Source organism: Canis lupus, chromosome X (genome assembly GCF_048164855.1).
Source record: "Canis lupus baileyi chromosome X, mCanLup2.hap1, whole genome shotgun sequence".
NCBI classification, from domain to species: domain Eukaryota; kingdom Metazoa; phylum Chordata; class Mammalia; order Carnivora; family Canidae; genus Canis; species Canis lupus.
In genome coordinates, this window is record NC_132876.1 from 85,440,181 (window position 1) to 85,461,047 (window position 20,867).

Here is a 20,867-nt window from a genome sequence, read left to right on the forward strand (position 1 = left end):
TTCTTTCTTTCTTTCTTTCTTTCTAAGATTGTTTATTTATTTGAGAGAAAGACAGAGGGAGAAGCAGGCTTCCCTCTGAGCAGGGAGCCTGACATGGGGCTTGATCCCAGGACCCCAGGATCATGACCTGAGCTGAAGGCAGACACTTAACCAACTGAGCCACCCAGGCGCCCCAAGCCTAGGGCTTCTATATCAAACTTTGAGATTAAGTATGTTTTGGGCTCTCCTTTGCTTCCTCTTCTCCGATTCAACCTTCACTGAGCTTCTAGTAATCTCGGCTTCTCACTTCAGCTTGGCAAATATTTATGGAGGATACTCTATGAGCAAATATTTATGGAGGATACTCTATGAGCTCCTAATGAGCTCAGCATTCTACTAGGCAATGGGGGGATATAATGATGAACTGATAAACATACAAGTTGGGAACTGACATGAGTTCAGGCTGGGAAGTCTTCCAGACTCATTTACATTTTAATTTGGGATTACTGAAGACCAAATGCTTTAACACAAAGGGAGGAAGCTATTATAACCCAACAACTGGAGGTAGGATTGAATCAGTGGGGCATGTTGGGCGTTGGGGGTGCAATGTGTGCTGAGGACCCCATCCTGCACAGTTTAAAGCCACGCCACCGAGGTATCGCATAATCTCAAAAAAAGAGAAAAATATCCAACATCCTTTGAACACGTTAAGATTCTGTGACTCTATGAATCTCTGTTGTAGCCAACTCCCATCTTGTAGGAACCATGAGATTAGGTAAATTCTCAAGATTCCTTCCAATTCCTGGATGATTTTTCCCCTGCTGCTGTGCTTCAAGTGCAGAGCTGACTCTGACAGCCTATTGATCCTAAACATTCTACAATTAAGCATTTTCTCTGTGCCGGATATGGAAGATTATGGGCTGGCATTACCAAGAGTTGATGATTCCCTGGTATATTGGTTTCCTCCGGCTGCGGTAACAAAGTACCACACAGTGGGTTGGCTGAAACAACAAAAATTTATTGTTTCAGGGTCCTGGGGGCTAGAAGTGCAAAATCAAAGCACTGGCAGGGCCCCTAAGGAAGGATCCTTTCTCATCTCTTCCCATTTTAGGTAATCCCAGGTGTTCCTTGGCTTGCGACAGCCTAACTGGGTCTGATCTCTGCCTTCATCCTCAGGGGACCGACTTCCTCTGTGTCTGTCTCTTTTCTTCCAGCAAACACACGGGTCGTATTGGATGAAGGGCTCACTCTACTTCCGTATGAATTCATCTCAACATACATCTTAAATCTTAAATACATCTGCAAAGACCCTATTTTCAAATAAGGTCATATTCACAGGTGAATATCTAGTGACCAACACAACATCTAGTGACAACATCTAGTGACCACAACATCTAGTGACCAACAATGTTTGCGCTGTGGAATAAGGTTTTGATTGGCAGCCATGAAGCAGATCAAAACAAAATGGTCCATGTGGGAGGAAACCATGATCTGACTAACCTGATGTACTCAACAGTTGTGCTGATGAGTCATACATGTACTCACCCCATCTATCACACTGGCTTAACCCTCCCTTCCTTTCTTCTTCCCTATCTTCCTCCCTTCCTTCCTTCCTTCCTTCCTTCCTTCCTTCCTTCCTTCCTTCCTTCCTTCCTTCCTTCCTTCCTTCCTTTTATCATGAAATGATATGGTTAAATATTTGGTTTTGGGAAATTTATGGGAAAATCTGGATCAGGAAAAGGTACTCTTGGGATCCCTGGGTGGCTCCGCGGTTTAATGCCTGCCTTCCGCCCAGGGCCTGATCCTGGAGTCTCAGGATCAAGTCCCACATCAGGCTCCTTGCATGGAGCCTGCTTCTCCCTCAGCCTGTGTCTCTGCCTCTCTCATGAGGAAATAAATAAAATCTTTAAAACAGAAAGAAAGAAAAAGGTACTTTTGGGGGCACCTGGCTGGCTCAGTCAGAAGAACATGGGACTCTTGATCTCGGGGTCATGCGTTCAAGCTCCATGTTGGGCATAGAGATTACATAAAATAAATCAATAAAATTTTTTTAAAAAGGTACTCTCCTGTAAGGTAAATATTGAAGTACTCTTTATTTTATCACATACCCAAAAACCATAAGAGAGCTTACAAAGAGTTTCATAACTGAAGGATCTATTTTAAGTATTCAGGTGTATATTTAGCTTTGAATTATACATTTACACCCCCCCCACACACACACATTTTAAGTAACTTAGCTTAGAGCATCAACATTTCAATCTGAGCATTACATGGGTACTATTGTCTCTATCATTGTCTTGTGTGATAACCTGGTGACAGAGTTCCCTAGCACCAGGAGACCAATTAAAGTCTGGCATTCTTCAAATTTGAATCAATGATGTTGCTCACTAATCCCAATCAACCAAAGTGAAGAAACTCAGATCATGCTTTTCTTAGAGTCAGAAGCGGAAACTCTGGCAAAAGAGCTGTCCCTATCATCTCCTCTTCCCCCATAAAGGATCTCCCATCCTCAATTATCACAGAAAAGAAAGGAGAGAGGACTATGCTTAGGTTCGGGCTCTCTGTGAGTTATAACACAGCCCAAAGAGCAAATGAACAAAATACTGTTGAAAATAATTATCAGGAGAAAATTGCTCAAGGGGGGAAAGCTGGTGTGTCACTGAACTCTGTGCTGGGGTGAGGATCAGAATGGGACATGCGATAGGATTAAGCTCTTACAACAAACTCGTGTTTTGTTTCAACCTCACTGTTCCGAATTTGGACTGGTCAACGGAACTCCCCCTCCATGGGTCTACATGGGATGTTCAAATCTATCCTTATCAATGTCATAGATAGACATTTCAAAAAACAACTTTAAAAGACAAATGGAGAGGGACACAGATTCCCTTGGAGACAGAGGAGTGTCTGGTTGCACTTTCTTATTGAAAGATCAGTGAAAAATTCTCGATAGCACGGGACCTTAAAAGGGAAACGTGAAATCTAATGGTATTTGGTCAGTGAGGCAAGGGATTTGTAGTGGTGAAAGAAAATACAGATGAAGTTATTTGGATTGTGCTTTTTATATATCTCTTAGCATAATTCAGGCTTAGAAAGGATCTCGATTGTGATTTTGTTGGCTTGGTTTTGACCTGAACAAAACGGATTTGCCAGTTTTGTTTCTTCTTTTTATTCAAATGAGACACACCCTCTTGGTTTTGAGAAATCTGATTGTTATCTCTTAGAATCGTGCTTGACAGAGTACTCTGTCCAATTCTGGATGGTTAATCATGCTGGATTTTTACCAAAGACCTCAAGGGAGACAACTTGAAGGACAAAGATGGTTGTCAAGTGAGCTATGGATTAGGATCTGAGTCTTTGGTGGAAGATCCATGAAAACAGTTTAGGCAAAGGTAAGCTCTGTAAGGCAGACATAAAGAAATAAAATACGCTTCTGGGCAGAGCAAACAAGCTGGAACTCATTAAAGAAGTAGCCGATGAGCAATTCATAACCAATATCTTATATATAATTTAAGACCCAAAGGTCACATAATATCAACCCTATTGTGACACAGATGCACCAAAAGAGTCTAGATGGTAATTGTTCTTGAGCTAGCCTTAGCTGTTTTTATTTCACACAAAGTGTTTCTCTGGAAGCACCAAAAAAAAAAAAAAAAGTAAGAGTAAAATCGGATTTATCGGAGGCATTTACTTGGATTAATTAGGTAATAAAAGCATTTTCAAATTGCTAATTTACTAAGCAATGTCACCGGAATGCTGAATTACTTTACTTTTATTATGATGATCAAAAGAGATAAATGCAGGCCCAGCCACAAAACCAAAGCAGAGAGAAGAGAGGCAGCAGTCATTCTTTGCATAATTACTGGTATTTGTTATCCTTGCCTTGAAAAGGGGATCATCAGTTTTTCTAAAGACTGTTTTCTTTGCTTCAGAGCCTCTTCTTCAGAATGCTGTTTATCATCCACGTTGTCCTCATTTACCCAGCAACAAATGCACTACGAATATGCTTTTCATTAGTCAATTTAATTTTGGTTCAAAATGTTAATTAAAAAGTGTACATTTCATTCTTATAGGGACAAAACTTAAAAAAACTCTTGGTTCTCAAGTGGCAGGTTAAATTACTAAAAGCCGAGTTGAAAAACAGAGTTAATCAGTGTGAAATTTAGTATCATGAGCCTGGAGTTGATTTTGATAATCGATCATAATTCATTTTCCTATCCCTTCAGGAAAACAAAGGCTCAAAAATCCTGGCATCCATAGCTTTATTTATATTTAGGGGGAAATTTTGAAGAAAACAAATTTAAGAGGAAACAGGAAGTTTGCCTCAAAGAGAAAAACACTAAAGAAAAAGCTGCTAAACCAGATAGATATTCCATCCCTAGAAAATGAATGAGAATTTTATTATTTCTTCGTTAAAAAAAAGTCTGCCCTTTGCCAAATCTAAGAATGTTGCCAGCTCGGGAGAATAAAGATCCATTTTTCTACACAACCACATTTAATAATTTCCATGAAATTGATATTTTAGAATAATGGCAAAAAGCCAAATTAAAAATTATGTATTTCTAATCCCTAAATTCTGAGCCCATTTTCTTAAGAAATACCTAAAATACGCTTTAAAACAAATCCAATTAATATAATTACAGAGGGCTTAAATAACACAAACTGGATGTGTTTCTGTAAAACACAGCTGTTCTGTTATTTATATTTTGCTATTATTTAAAATAAGAAATGTGGCCACATATATTAAGTAACTTTTTAAAGAGAGTGAATCTGTTGTCTACTGCATCATTAGGTTTTTTAAAAGCCCCTACAACCAATGAGCTTGGAAATCTTACATTCATGCCTCTGAATATTGCTGCGGTTTTAACGAGGAAAGCAGCACATCCAGGTATTTAATGTAACAGAAACAAGGCACAGGCAGCAACTTGTATCCCCTGGCAGTTGACATGCTAATTTCTTTGCCTTCTCTCTCTCTCTGGCTCACTCCACCCCGCTTCACCAACCCCCGTTTCCCCCAAGAAACGAGGCACCCTCTGGGCCGTGGAAGGTGCCTGGCGGGGAGCGGCGACGCCGGAAGACCGAGGGCAGAGCGTGCGGTGCCCACACCCTTGACCGCGGGGTGAGTGCGGGCGGCCGCGGCCGGCGCGGGAGAGGGGAGCGGGTTAGGGGCGCGGGGTCTGGGCGGAACCCCGCCCCCCCCCGCCCGGATCCGGGGAGCGGCGACTCGAGGCCCGGGGCCCGCAGCCCCCGGCTGCGCCCGGGCGGGGGTGGGGGGTGGGCGGGCGGGGGGCGGAGCGCGCGCTGCGCGGGGCGGCGGGAAAGGGGCGGGGAGGACAGCTCTGGCTCGGGCGGGCCGCGGGCCGGTGGCAGAACCTGCGGGCTAGGTGGGAGGCTCACCCTCGCGGAGGAGAGGAAGCGAGGACCGCACGGCTGGGGAGCGAGGAGACGTGTGGAGTCCGGGGCTCGGGCCGCCTCCACCTCCTCCTGCGGCGGACGCGGCGCGGCGGGCGGCGCACCGGCCGCGTCGGCTACCCTGCGCGCAGGTGGGCACCCCCGAGCGCGGCGCTCTGCCCCCTCCGGAGCCGCCGCGGGTCGGATGCCCTGGCGTCCAGGCCACCGAGCTCGGGGGCGAGGGCCGGGTGGGTCCGGGGGCAGCGGGAAGGTGCGCGGCCCCTCGGTGTGCACGCTGGTGCGCGCGCGCTGTGCGAGGTGGGGAAGAGGTGCGGAGAAGCTGCCTCCCTGGGGATTCTCCCCCTCGGGTCTCAGCCCCCACCCCCGCCGCTTTCTCGGGAGCGGAGCCCCGGGGCGGCTTTGAAGGACGGCGACCGCCCCCCGCCCCCCATCTCGGTGGTGCGTGCGGGTCTCTCTTCTTCGCCGTCTACACCTAGCAACCATCCGGAGGCCGCCGCTCTGGGCCCTCGGGACTGCAGGAAGCCGGGGAGACGCGAGAGTGGCGTGGCGGGGGACCCGCCGGGGCGCGTGCGGGGAAGGCAGGAGTTGCTGGAGTATTGTCTGCCCGCCGGGTGCCCGAGCCCGCGCGCTCGCTGGCGCTTTCAGGGCCGGAGTGGGGTGTGTGATTGTGTGCGGGGGGTGGGGCGGGGTGGGGTTTGCCGAACTTCTCTCTGAAGGCAGACGGTGCACATGCACTTGGCGCCTTGTGCACGTTTGGACGAAGGGTTAATGGAGGCACGTGGGAGCAGGACGGGTCGCTGGCCGGCCCCCAAAGAGCCTCTCGGGATGGCCCAGCGCGTGTTCGGGGTTGGGAAGGGAGGGAGTGTGAGCGTGTGCGAATGTCCGCCCTAGGGGGAAGGAGGACAGTGGCTCGAGGAGACTGGATTTTCTTGGATTTGCGGCAACTCTGAAAACCCGAGCAGGCTTCCCGGGCGTTAAAGTGAATCGCGGGTAAGTGGGGATGGGTCCCTCCGGTGGGGCCAGAGAAAAGCCCGCGGGCTTTGCGGGTTCGGCGGGCCTTGCCGGCTGGGTGGCTCCCGGCGCTCTCTCGCCTAGCGGGTGGGGTGGGGGTGGGGTGGGGGTGGGGCTGGGGTGGGGGTGGGGCTTGTGTCTTTGGCTTAAGGTGCTGGAGCTGGGGCACTTGCTCTCTGTGGACGGTGGGACCCGGGAGGTAAAGAGCTGCGCGGCGCGGGGTTACTCTGTTCACTCTAAAATCTGTGTCTGTCTCTGTCTGTCTCACGCGCGGGCACACACGCAGCACCCCATGGTTCCGTCTGTTTTTCTCAATTCACTCTAGAATCTTTGTCTCTGTTCCCTCGCTCTCCCTTACATACACAAAACACACCCTGCTTTGCTCTGTTACCCGCAATAACTCTAAAATGTGTGTGTGTCTCTATCTCTGACTCTTCTCGCACGCGCGCGCGCACACACGTCCCTCACCTCATGGCTGCTTTGACTTGAGAGTTCGTGGATTTTCATTTATTGCTTGGTCTGCTTCTTCTACTCTTAGATTTGGATACATGTGACTTTTTTTTCCTTTTAAAGTAAAAAAGACCTACCTGTGTTAAAATCTGTGGGGTTTTGGGAAAGCCCTTTCTTTCAGCGCTCTACATTCACACTCACGACGGGAACATGGCATTCTGAGGAAAACCCCACCTAACTGCTGTTTAGGATGGAGAAGGCACTGGTTCATTTGAGAATTGATATTACTGTTTTTAATAGATCTTTTACAGCCATGTGAGCAAGTGCGCTTTGCCTGGATCGCTCCCTCATGTTTTTTTCTTCTTTGTGGTAATTTACAGAATTCTCAATTCCCTAGTTAACAAAGTGGTTAAAGTGTCTTCTGATTTGAGGTGGCAGATCTCGGAATGGTTGTGGGTTGGCATGTGGATGGGTTCTGTGACTCCATCTCTTAATGGACTGATCAGAGTGGTGTTGATGTGAGATTTAATCTGTTTCGATTTCTAAGTAATTTATCAAACCTTCCCGGGAGGGACTCCTTAAGAATTTCCACACAGAGGAGAAAGAACACTTTTTAAAAAAATCTCTTGGAGCAAAGACTTTGCTACTTTTGCCCCAATTGTCCCTGTTAGTTGCTTAGAAAAGATGCGTGGTTGATGAATAATGCATAAGGTTTATTTCTCTTTTATGTCTACAGGTGGCAGTGTGGAAGCCAAAACGGGGGCTTCCAGAAGTGATTGCTGAAAAATAGGAGTGAATATACGCGAGTAAGCTAGTACTGGAATCAAAAAAACCACAGGTATGTAGAAAAATTAATACACCTAGCCGGTTTTATAATTCTCGCATTCCAATATCTTGACATTTATATAGACTTTTATGAAGTGAAACCTATTTTGAGGCATTTCCAGAGGAGAAAACCAGCTTATCCTATTACAGTGTATTTAAATAAAATCCTGCATGTAGTTGTTACTTTTTACCTCCCCACCCCCAAAGAAGCTTTGTTTTCCGTTGTGACTATGTGGCTTTGCATTTAACAAGTTGTTGCTTTTAAAAACACTTGCCTAGACTGTGTAAAACTGCTAATTTTTTTTGAATGATTTCATTTGGGACACTTAACCAGTCACCCTGTTGAGCCTACACAATAGTATCTGCTTTTCACAAAAACTACATCTTGCTGTTGACTGGGCATACCGCTTACCAGAACACCAAAGCATCAAGCTGCTTCTTTGAAACCAGGCTTTTTTTTTTTTTTTTTTTTTAACCATCTCGTCCTTTTTCTTTCCCCAAGCTGAACACAGACGAGGTACCTTCATAATTCACCCATTTCACTAAATTAACGGCAGGTTTTCAAAGGGGGATCAAAGACTATCAAATTAAGGGTTTTTCATTGTGATGCAATTGAAAAGAATTTGCCTTCGAGGGTCATTAAAACATAAAGATTTGCATATTAAGGGCCTTTTCAACGACTGGGTAGCACAGTATTATGAATGGTGGAAGAAGGGAGGGGTTTAGCTTTGTGGATTTTTCTCTTAGAATGGTGGGCCGTGGCTCATGGTGCTCTCCCAGGGAAGTTAAAGTTCTTGCTACCTTGGCTGTGTAAGGGGCAGGCATCAAAATGGCTGTTAACGAGAATGAAGCTTTCTCTTTCCTCGGGGTGTACGCATTCATCACAATTCGGGAATGTGGTGATATCTTGTGAATTTTGACATTCTGCCTTTATAGCTGAAGAGGGATTTAATTAGCCCCTGCCGATGAGGGTGTAAAACAAAGTCAGATGCTGTTCTCAAAGCTTTAAAAGGCCAAATTGGACGTACCAGTAGAAAGCAAATTGGGACCTCTGACTCAGAAAGTATAGGCTAGACTGAGGACTGAGGGGGTTCTTAATGTAAAGACCCCACGGATATGGAGTGGCTTCAGGAAAGCTCGTCGACATTTAGGAACAGGTAAGTTTGCAGTGTGTGGGACTTACTAGATTCATTATCTGACTCCGGCAATTAATCAACCCTCTATGCTTCTAATAGGAATAGGGTCTCATTTTCTAGGTCTGAAAGGAATAGCCCAACAAGTTGAGATTTTTATTCCCTTTTTGAATCCTACTACCCTCATTGTAGAGACATTAGGTGCTTTAGAGATATTTTATTTTATGAGGTATGACATACATACAATAAAGTGTAAAACACATTATTCCAAAGTGTCCTGCTCAGTGAATTTTGACGTGTGTGAACACCGCCCAGGTCAAGATATGGATCTCTTCCGCAACCCCCGATTTTCTCCTCTTTCCCCTTCTGGTCATTTTTTATCTCACTCACTACAAACCTGAAGGTCACCATATTCAGATTTCTTTTTTCACATTATGGTTTTTAAAAACTCCAGCTACTAGTTTTGGGATTCTTGTGTATGTCTTCAGGCAGTCTTCATGCAGTTAAGGGATTCTTGTGTATGTCTTTCACATTAACATAATAATGTATGGGAGACTGATCCATGTTACTGTGTGTAGTAGTAATTCATTCTAGTTCATTGTTGATTTATAGTTGAATTGGATGGACATACTACATTTGTTTATCCATTCTGTTGGATTTTAGGGTTGTTTTTAGTATGTGGTTAATATGAATAAAGCAACTACGAACATTCATTTTTATTTTTAAAAATTTTATTTAGAGAGAGCACGGAGTGTTGGGGGGAGCCAGGGGGGAGAGGGGTAGGAGGCGGGGGAGAGGGAGGAGGAAGGAATTGCAAGCAGACTCAGAGGCTGAGCTCGGAGGCCGAAGAAGCTGCACAGGGCTCCATCTCATGACCCTGAGATCAGAGCCTGAGCCGAAACCAAGAGTCCGGGACTTATTGGACTGAGCCACCCAGGTGACCCTGAACATTCTTGCTATGAACAGTCTTCCTTAACGTTTTTTTGGTGCACATGCCCACTCATTTCTCATGAGCACACACCTAGGAATGGAGTTGCATGGTCATAGAGGACGCTTATATTTATCTTTAGTAAATAATTGCCAAATAGTCTTCCAAAGTGATTGTACCAATGTAGGCTCTACCAGTGGTGTAAGGAGTTCCAGTCCCAGTTGTTCTGTATTTTCGCTAACACTTGGTTGGGGGCAGGGGCAGTCTTTTAAGTTCAGCTGTTCTTGGTGGGAGGGCATACTGTTATCTCCCTGGGGGTTTTAAAATTGAAACAAATTCAGTGGTGGCAAATCACAGGTAACATAAAATACACCACCGTAACCCTTGATGCGTATACAGTTAGTGGCCGTAAGCACATTCACATTGTTGGGTAACAACCATCACTACCATGTGTCTGCAGAACTGTTCTCATCTTGTAGACCTGAAACTGTGCCCATCAAACAGTAAATCCCTGGTTTCCCTTCTCCATGGCCCCTGGCAAGCACCATTGTATTTTGTGTCTCAATGAATTTGACTAATTCAAGTATCTCAGGGGTAGAATCACAGAATATTTGCTCTTTTGTAACCGGCTTATCTTACTGAGCCAAATGTCCTGAAGTTTCATTCATGTTGTATTACGTGTCAGGATTTTTTTTTTTTAAGGCTGAGTGCTATCACACTGTCAGCATCTACCACATTTTGTTTATCCACTTATATATCTGTCGGGTGGACACTGAAATTGCTGCCACCTTTTGCCTGTTGTGAATAGTGCTGCTCAGAACATGGGTGTACAAGTATTTCACAACCCTGCTTTCAGTTTCCTGGGGGCACGTACCCAGAAGTGGAACTGCTGGATCTGCTATGGTAATTCTATTTACATTTTTTGAGAAACCCACCATCCTGTTTTTTATAGCTACTGCACCGTGTGACATTCTCAGAAGAGTGGAAGGGGGCCGCAGTCTCTCCGCATCCATGCCAACACTTAATTCTGTTTTTTTTTTTATTTTTTTATTTTTTTTATTTTTATGATAGTCGCACAGAGAGAGAGAGAGAGAGAGGCAGAGACACAGGCAGAGGGAGAAGCAGGCTCCATGCACCAGGAGCCCGACGTGGGATTCTATCCCGGGTCTCCAGGATCGCGCCCTGGGCCAAAGGCAGGCGCTAAACCGCTGCGCCACCCAGGGATCCCAATTCTGTTTTTTCCTTTATTTTATATTTTTAGTGAGAGGAAGAGAGAATGAGAGAGCATGCTAGTGAGTGGGGGAGGGAGGGGGTAAAGGGAGAGGAGGAGAGAACCCCAAGTAGGCTCCATACCCAGCATGGAACCCCAAATCCAGGCTCTATCCCATGACCCAGAGATGAAGGCCTGAGCTGAGGGCTCCTGGGTGGCTCAGTGGTTGAGCGTCTGCCTTTGGCTCAGGTCATGATCCTGGGATCCTGGGATGGAGACCCACATGAGGCTCCTTGAGGGGAGCCTGCTTCTCCCTCTGCCTGTGTCTCTGCCTCTCTGTGTCTGTATTGAATAAATAAATAAAATCTTTAAAAGAAAGACCTGAGCTGAAATCGAGTCGGATGCTCAAAGGACTGAACCACCCAGGCGCCCCTATTCCGTTTTTTCTTTTTTCCCTCTTTTCCTTTCTCCTTTTTCTTTAGATAATAGCCATCCTAACGGGTGTGAGGTGGTCCTTACGGCTTTAATTTCTATTTCCTAGTGACTAGTGTTAAATACCATTTCATGAACTTACTGGCATTTTGATATCATTTTGTGAAATTTTTGTTAAAATCTTGGCCAGGTTTTGAAGTGGATCTTTATCTTTGAGTTCTTTTGTATTCTGTATAGGAGTCCTTTGTCAGATAATATGTATTACAAGTATTTTCTCCCAGTGTGTGGCTTGCCTTTTCACTATCTTCATGCAGTCTTTGATGATTTTTAATGAAGTCCAATGATGGACTTTTTTTTCTTTTATGGCTATTGCTTTTTGGGTTCTATTTATAAAACTTTTGCCTATCTTGGGGTTATTTTTTAAAACCTCTCTTTTAGTTATTAGAAATAGATAAAGGCAATACGTTTGGAAAGTGCAGTATATTAATTATAAGCATATTTAAAATAAGTACCCCAAGAATGAAAGTTGGAAATGTTCTTTGTTGTAGCAGGTGCCAGAGAAGGGGTTTGAAAAAGGGGGTTTTTCAAGAAGATTCATGGACACTATTACTCAAGTGGCCCCTGTTGTGGTCTCCCCCTAACACTGATTATGTCCTCAGAGCCCCTCCAGAGTGGGAAGAACCCTAGGGAAGAACCTGGTGATGACTTGGCTGGAGGAAAGAATGTGGCATAATGGATGAGTATCCACTTTTCCTTAATTCATAATCCAGACTTGCTGAATGACCCTTCCCTTTTTCCCTTCCCAGGGAGAGTTGCCAGTGGTGGATGCTCCTTCTTTTCTTTGCCTCTCAAATTATCAATGCCCCTCAATGCTTTTTCTCTTCACCTGTATTTTTTTCCTCTCAGTGCTCTGTGTTCATGTCCATTCTTAGGTCTTCAATTGTCCCTCTCCCCCTGCCCTGTGTTCAAAAGACTCCCCTGGTCTATCTGTTCTCACCACCTGCCCTTCAGCAGAAGGTCTAGCTCTATATCTTTACCTGCCTCCTGGACGTCTCCCACTGGATCTCTGATGACATGTGTCTTAATAAAAGACATGCGTTGTTCCTCTTCAGTCTGCTCTTCTGCTTTCCTGCCTTAATTGATATATTTACCATGAATCCAGGATCCCAAAGTAGACATCTTGGCACTGTCTCCCTCCTCCCACACAGTCCCTATCCCTCTTAGAGGCTGTATTTACTTTGGTTCAGGTCGCCTTTGGGATTGTAGTAATAGCCTCCCAACCGATCTCCCTGATTCTTCTTGCCTCTAATCCCCCACTTGTCATCAGCTTGCTTTTGCCTAAAACACAGACTTACTCCTGTCATTTCCTACTTAAAAAGTGATTTGTAGCTCTCTACACCCTACAAGAGGCATTCACATTCCTTAGCATGATTTACAGTAGGATACCCTTAATTATTTGCCTTCGACCTGCTTTTCCTGTTCCATCATCTGCCGTTTCCTCCCCACACTCCATCTGTCCTAAACTATTTGCCATTCCTAGAACATTCCTTGAGTTCTTTCCTGCATCTGTGCTATTGCACATGCTGTTTCTTGTCTGCTTCTGACGTCCATTCCTATCTACCAATGACTTCCTATTTTTTCCCCTACAAACCAGCTCCAATGTGACCTCTTCCTTGAGTGAGCCTTCCTATCCTCTAAATAGATTTTGTAATTCACACTTTATTAGTGTCCTTGGAGGGGATGCCTAAATGTAAGCACTATTGCATATTAATCTTTGTGCCCCCAGTAATTACTGAGAGCACTCGTTCACATACGAAGACATTTGCTACATGTTCACTGAATGACTCCATTCCTTACTGTAGCAGTTAGCTTTTGCTGCTTAACAAACACAATATTGTTTTAGTCAGTGGTTTTAAAATTTTTATTTATTTATTTATTTATTTATTTATTTATTTATTTATTTGAGAGAGGATGTGCATGAGTGAGCATGAGCAGGGGGAGAGAGAGAGAGGGAGAAGCAGACTCCTTGCTGAGCAGGGAGCCTGTTGCTGGGCTAGATCCCAGGACTCTGGGATAATGACCTGAGCCAAAGGCAGACCCCACCCAAGTGCCCCTGATCAGTGCTTTAAAAGAACCAGCATTTAGCTTAGCTCTTGATTCTGTGAGTTGACAATTTGGATAGGACTCAGCTGGGCAGCTCTTTGGATCTGGGCAGGTTTTCCAAGAGGTGGGTTGGGGGCTGGCTCTTCTAGCAAGGGCTCAGCTCCTCTCCACCTTTTGCTTTTTGTTTGTTTTGTTTTGTTTTAAAGATTTTATTTATTTATTCATGAGAGACACAGAGAGTGAGGCAGAGACCCAGGCAGAGGGAGAAGCGGGCTCTCTGCAGGGCGGCCAATGTGGGACTCCATCCTGGGACCCCAGGATCAAGCCCTGAGCCGAAGGCAGATGCTCAACTGCTGAACATGAAACATGAAGTTCAGTGTTTCTGATTTACTACCAATTAAAGGATTCTTTTTAAGGACTAGTGTACATTAAGAGGAAGTATGGTTACAATACAGGTGCAGGAGCTTAATTGAAATATACATGAAATGTATATTGATAAATATTCTTAGAAAACTATACATGAAATAACCTCAACTTCAGAGGTAGTAGAATAATCTTGGATCAGTTTGAGTTTTTCCAGAACTTTGTCATAGTACATATTGGTATGTTTTAGTAGAGCTGTTAGAAGTAAAGAACACAGATCTAGATTTTTCCTCCTTCAAGCCCATTTCTACTGATCTAGAGATACAGGTGAACTGTGAAGTGGCCAGAAAGTGTAAAACAGGAGGCACTTGAAGGGCTGTAAGACCCCTTATGACCTCTTAACGACCTTTCACATGTTTTTCTCCTGCCACGTGCCATTCCTAGATTGGCCGCTGACACAGTTAAAGGCATGAAACATCCACAACCCGAGTAATCCTCTGTCAAAATAACAGATGTGTTACTATTTATGGGTGAAAATAGAACTTTCACTTATGTTAAAAGATATCTTCTTAAAATTTTTTCATGGCATGTTTTCCTTTTATTTTGTAGAGAACAAAAGACGTAGTTCATATCTCACTGTACTCTTTATAAATCAGTTTCTTAAAAAAATCCGTTTCTTACCAAATCTTTGTATTGTCCTCGCTGTTTAGGTAAAATGACATAAAATCAAGTGACTGTAGTTCTATAATTTTAGAAGACCATGCCTACTTTGAGTTAGAAAAATCAGTATTTTTAACTATTAACAATTGAGCAAATCAAGGTATTTTAACAGATTGAAGTAGGATATTAATTGAGATAGCATGTGCAGGGATTCATGTTTTTTGTTTTCCTAAGAGCTAGTTTGAAATAGACAATAGTGTAAAATATTTTATGTACTATATTCCTGACATGTTGCATAATGTGAATGCTCCTTCCTAAGTTATATCTATTGATGTATATTATATAAATACATAGTCTATATGTACTATATGGTGGGGAGAGTGAGGGAGAGGGAGAGAGACAGGGAGAGAATACACATCCTCCTGTATAAGGTTAAAATACTAGCAAAAGCTGTACAAAAATCATGAGTAAGCATAGAGCTGATTTACTGAAACAGCTATACAGAACAGTGACTTGAGTTTTATCAGGGATTATTAGTTAAGTATTTATATTGAAGAAGGTTATGATAGGGAAATGACTAACATTCAAGGTGATAACTTCAGAAGGAACCTCAGATGCCACACTGAATGTGTTTTGGGCACAACTTGGCTTTTAAGTGAGAATTTAAAAACATACATTTGGGATGCCTGGGTGGCTCAGTTGGTTGAGCATCTGCCTTTGGCTCGGGTCATGATCTTAGGGTCCTGGAATTGAGCCCCATGTCGGGCTTCCTGCTGGGTGGGGAGTCTGCTTCTCCCTCTCCGTGGACCCCTCCCCCTCATTCTCTCTCAAATAATTAAATAAAATCATTAAAGAAAATAAAACCCATAAAGCATAGACATTTAAGAGGGGCTAGATGGTTCATCAGTCATCCTCTTCTCCTTTGAAGGCTCACTAATCCCCACTTAAGAAAATATGTGAACTGTGTGAAGTAAAAGGCTACGGGCGCTGAGGGTACACCTTGTGCTCTGGTAATAAAGAATCTGTACGGAGGGTCAGCTCTTGTCTTCTCGTTTTCTCTCACCCCTATGTATGGCGACGTGGGATATTTTCTGTTATTCACCACCATGTGTGGTGATATTGTGCATGTTCTTAATCGCGTTGTGGAGACTCACAGAAATAACCTGCTGTTTTTTTTTTTTTTCAAGATTTTATTTATTTATTCATGAGAGACACACACACAGAGGCAGAGACACAGGCAGAGGGAGAAGCAGGCTCCATGCAGGGAGCCTGACGTGAGACTCGATCCTGGGACTTCAGGATTACTCTCTGGGCCAAAGGCAGGCGCCAAACCGCTGAGCTACCCAGGCGTCCCTGACTGCTGGGGTTTAAGTGATAGTCTTTGGCCACACCCTTCTCTACCTCTCTGACCTGTTCTTCTGCTCTGCCTGTGAACATTGGCTTCACAGAATGACCAAAGTCCTTGTGTGTGTGTGTGTGTGTAGGAGCTCTGCCCAGTGATGATGTCGGGTCTCCACGTCTACATGCTCAGTAAATGAGCACCTAGTGTGTTGTATTTTGCATCAGTAGCAGTGATTTTTCCATCACTATTGGTCCAAATATATATATATATATTCATTAAATAAAAGCATTTACACCAAGAATTTTCACTTTGGATTGGATTTGACCTTGGATCGGCCTGGTGCCAGAATCACAAGGCTGGATTAGAAGTTAGAAGGATGCTGTTCAGATTTCCAGTCAGCTTCTAAATAGCTGTAGGTGCTGTGCACATCATTCTTATTGCTCCAGGCTTCAGTTTTGTTATCACCTAACATAGGGGTTGGACTGTTTACCTCTAGAGTCCCATCTTATTCTGCTACTCCATCAGTGTTTTTTCCCCCTGATTTTAGTAAACTCTACCATAAAACTATTACTAGGATTAAAATTTTTTTCTACAGGTTTTATTTATTTCAGAGAACACTAGCAGTGGGGGAGGGGCAGAGGGAGAGAGAATCTTCAAGCAGACTCCCCGCAGAGGAGGGAGCCCAGGTGGGGCTGTATCCCTGGGGACTGAGATCATGACCTGAGCTGAAGTCAGATGCTTACCCAACTGAGCCACCCAGGCACCCCTGGGATTAAAAATTTTTGATTGCGTAAAATGAAGTCACATTATAAGGTTCATGATATGCAATCTGTGGCCAGGTAGAAACCAAGAGGCAACCATCCATCATAGTATATTCACATTTATGTTATTGTAGAGTTTTCCTGTACTTGGTCAAGAGCAGAGTGACTATAACCCTACTAAAGAATTTAAACTTTACTGTTGAGTTCTGGTGCCCCTCCCAGTATCCTTTTTATCATTACCTCTCCAATAATAGGAAGACCAAGTTGTATCAGACTGTTTGGGGGTTGCTACATGATTTCCTTAGTGCTTGCCATGTTTTTGTACTAAACATTTGACATTCACAAGTCCAGGTGTGGTTTTCCTTACGTTCATCTTGCTTTGGTCTGTTGACCTTCTGGAATTTAAAGGTTGATGTCTTTCCTCAGTATTGGAAAATTCTCAGGGCACCTATGTGCCTCAGTTAAGTGTTGGACTCTTGATTCAGTCAGGTCATGATCTCAGGGTCATAAGATTGAGCCCCAAGTCAGGCTCCGAGCTCAGTGGGCAGTCTGCTGAGAATCTCCCTTTCCTTCTGCCTCTTCCTCCACTTGCATGCTTGCTCTCTCTCTCTCTCTCTCTCTCTAAAAAGAAAGAAATCTTAAAATTCCCAGCCATTGTCTCTTCAAATATTGCAGAACTGCCCTGTTCTGTTACTTTCTTCTGACTCTACCACTTACATGGTCAGACCTTTTCCATGTTCTTTATGATCTATTTTTTAATTTTATTTATTTATTTATTTATTTATTTATTTATTTATTTATTTATTTATTTATTTATTTATTTATAAGATTTTATTTATTTATTCATAGACACAGAGAGAGAGGGGCAGAGACACAGACAGGGAGAAGCAGGCTCCATGCAGGGAGCCCGATGTGGGACTCAATCCCTGGTCTCCAGGATCACACCCCAGGCTGCAGGTGGCAGCAAACAGCTGCGCCACCAGGGCTGCCCTAATTTTTATTTATTTTTAAGTAATCTCTACACCCAACATGGCACTTGAACTCACAACCCCAAGGTCAAGAGTTACAAGCTCTGGACTGAGCCAACCAGGTGCCCCTCCCCTCTTCTATTTGGGCTTTAATAGGGATGTTTTCCATTAACTTTTATATTCCAAGTTTATTACATCCAGTCTGCTATTAAACCCAACCCTGCTAATTGACTCGTCTGAGTTATTTCAGACATTATATTTTTCTTAGAGTATTTTATTTTTCTATGACTTCCATTTGATTATTTTTATAGACGAGATTGAGTGTGTTCAAGGTGGTAGGGCCATAGACCTAGATTCTAGTTCCTTTTGGAAATTCTCCATCTTTCCATCCAATTCCCTTTTTTTGGTCTCATTTTCTTTGACTAATTTCTTTGACTAATCAATTATTTCAAAGGTTTTGTCTGCTGAATCCTGTTATCTGGAGCATCTATGAGTCTGCATCTCTTTGTTCTCTCTTGAATATTGGTTACATTTTCTTTTTTTTTAAAGATTTTATTTATTTATTCATGAGAGACACAGAGATAGGCAGAGGGAGATGCAGGCTCCCTGCGGGGAGCCTGATGTGGAACTCAGTCCCAGGACCCCAGGATCATGACCTGAGCCAAAGGCAGATGTTCAACCACTGAGCCACCAGGTCCCCTTGGTTACATTTTCTTTTTTTTATTTTTTATTTTTTTATTTATTTATGATAGTCACACAGAGAGAGAGACAGAGACACAGGCAGAGAGAGAAGCAGGCTCCACGCACCAGGAGCCCGATGTGGGATTCGATCCCGGGTCTCCAGGATCGCACCCTGGGCCAAAGGCAGGCGCCAAACCGCTGCGCCACCCAGGGATCCCGGTTACATTTTCTTACAATTTTTTTTCTCACCTCATAATAGCTTATAATGTTTTAATCCTATAACAAGCAGTTTTGTGTGAAAGAATCTTACTAGTTCTGCAGCACATCTTCCTCCAGAGAGAATTTCCTCCTTTTCCTCGGTTAGGTAAATATAGTGAGGAGTCGCACCATTGGGAGTTGAGCTAAGTCAAGGCCAGGTTGCAGTTTTAGGAAGACTCAGTCCAGTTGTGGTTGCTGTGCTCCTCAGGTGTGGTTCTTCCAGGCTTTTCATTGAAATTGTAAAAGACTTTTTTTGTCTCCTTGGCCTTGGAAAACTGTGGGAGATTAAATTTTTCCCTTTGGGGGTCTTGAGCTTAGCGTCTTGTCCCCTTGATTTTAAGTTCTTGCAACTGTTTTGAAGAGAAACCTGGTTATGTATTTGAGGGAGCACTCCTCCTTTGGTACAAATGTCCTCAAAACACTGTGAAACTAGAGACTTTACTCTGCCTTTGAATAGCTTTTGGCCTAATATCTCAGTCTTCCTCTTAACAGCTCCAGAACTGAACAAATGTGGTATTTTGCATTTGTCACATTAGCCTATATTAGCATGTTCACCAAGAAGTTTTGATCACTTTTCCTTGGTAGAAATCTTTTCTCTTGGCAGCTCCCAAGTGCCCTGAGGGAAGAAAGTCAGATTTCTGCTCACCTCAGAAGGGCTCCTCTTTGACATTCTTGTCCTTGAATCCTTTCTAGTCTCAAGAAAGCCTCATACTGTTTTTTTCTCTATGTGCATATAGGATGGAATCTGCAATTTCGTAATATACATCATTTTCATGTCCTCATCTATTCTCCTTGTGAAGTCTTCAGTTGAAGCATTCCACATTTCCTAGCTTTGTGATAAAAGTAATTTTGGCAGTGAAGCACCTGCTGACTCATTACAATATTACTGCCAGAGGAGGAAAATAGGACTACTTGGACAATATGGTCCTCTTCAAAATATTTTCATTTTTTTAGTTTTTCAATTTTAAATTGTCTAAAAAGCACTTTTTAGGTAGACGAAGGTAATGGAGGCACTCTCACTTCACTTCAGGTTCTCTCAGATGGGTTCCTTATTGGACACATTTACTTAACTTTTGTACTAAAATGAGGCATGACTCATTACAAACCCTCTCATTTGTGAGGAGAATTTGCTCCAGAGAATCCTAGGCCCGTTTCTAGGCAGCATCCATATGGTTTGCACATGTAAAAAGGAGAGAATGAGCCCCTCACATTATTTAAATTGGAACCATTTCAGTGTGAAGGAGCAGTTTTGTCGTTAACTTTTCTTAGAGGCTATGTAAGACCTGGCCAGGGCCAAGAGCTCTAGGCTTGGTGGGAGCTCTGAGTTCTAGTGTTGCTTTGGCCTCCCACAGGCTGTTCCTCCCAGAGGAGACCTCCATTTTTCTCATCCTGAGACTGTTAGGACATTGGAACTGTTGGGTTCTAATCCTTTACCATCTCTGCCCTTCATATTCCAATCATTTATCACATGGAAATTAAGTTTGTACTTGAATTTCAGTAAACTATTTGCCAGGATCAAGTGAAAGCACAAACTTCTGCAAATTTCTTTTGACCCCTATGTTTTCTATGTTTGTGACACCAAGTGGGAAATCTTAGATACTGTGTGTCAGTGTCTAAGAAACAATTTTTCTTTTTTTTTTAAAAGGATTTTTTTATTTGAGAGGGAGAGAGAGCATGACTGGAGGGCTGAGGGGCAGAGGGAGTAGAAGTAGGCTCCCCGCTGAGCAGGGATCAGCATGCCCTGAGCAGGGATCAGCATGCCCTGAGCAGGGATCAGCATGCCCTGAGCAGGGATCAGTGAAATCGGGGGCTCAATCCCAGGACCCTGGGATCATGATCTGAGAGCCAAAGGCAGCTGCTTCACCAACTGAGCCACCCAGGTACCCCACAAGTTTTTTTAAAAAAAATCCTGTGTTTTGAGTCCTGAGCCCCCATGTCAGTCCTAGGTTTGTCACTTAACGTGCTCTGGGAGCCTGGGCACTTCACCAACTTGTCAGGCTCACTTGCCTCTACTGCAAAATGGATAGAAGAATACTAGGACCATACCGGTCTCACATAGCTGTTGTGAGGAAGATCACAAATGATTGGTCTGTGAAGGCACTTTATAAAGAGCTGTAAAAACATCAGTTATCATTAGGACTGTAATGACACATCTCTTGTCAGCGGTAACCATCTGTTTGTTGTGGCTCTCACTATTTAAAGTGAAATGTGAAATCAGCCCAAGGGTATTTATTTTATATCACCTTGACTTTTTTTTTTTCACCTTGACTTTTGTTCTCATTTCAGTCTTTTTTTTTTGGGGGGGGGCGGGGGTGGGGGTTGGTGGTGTGGGTGAGTAGGTAGGTAAACTGACA

The 20,867-nt window shown here is 43.7% G+C and overlaps 2 long non-coding RNA genes across 5 annotated transcripts in view; one reads left to right on the forward strand and one right to left on the reverse strand.

Moving 5' to 3' along the window:
* Positions 1-5,503, reverse strand: part of LOC140628790 (uncharacterized) — a 303,795-nt gene extending 298,292 nt beyond the window's left edge. The window contains exon 1 of the long non-coding RNA XR_012026754.1: positions 5,374-5,503. This is a non-coding gene — a long non-coding RNA (uncharacterized lncRNA). The remainder of the gene's footprint in view (positions 1-5,373) is intronic.
* The window catches only part of LOC140628789 (uncharacterized), a 112,033-nt gene continuing 96,494 nt past the window's right edge, over positions 5,329-20,867 (forward strand). For all 4 annotated transcript variants that reach the window (XR_012026751.1, XR_012026750.1, XR_012026753.1 and 1 more), the window contains exons 1-3: positions 5,329-5,519; positions 6,280-6,378; positions 7,586-7,687. This is a non-coding gene — a long non-coding RNA (uncharacterized lncRNA). The remainder of the gene's footprint in view (positions 5,520-6,279; positions 6,379-7,585; positions 7,688-20,867) is intronic.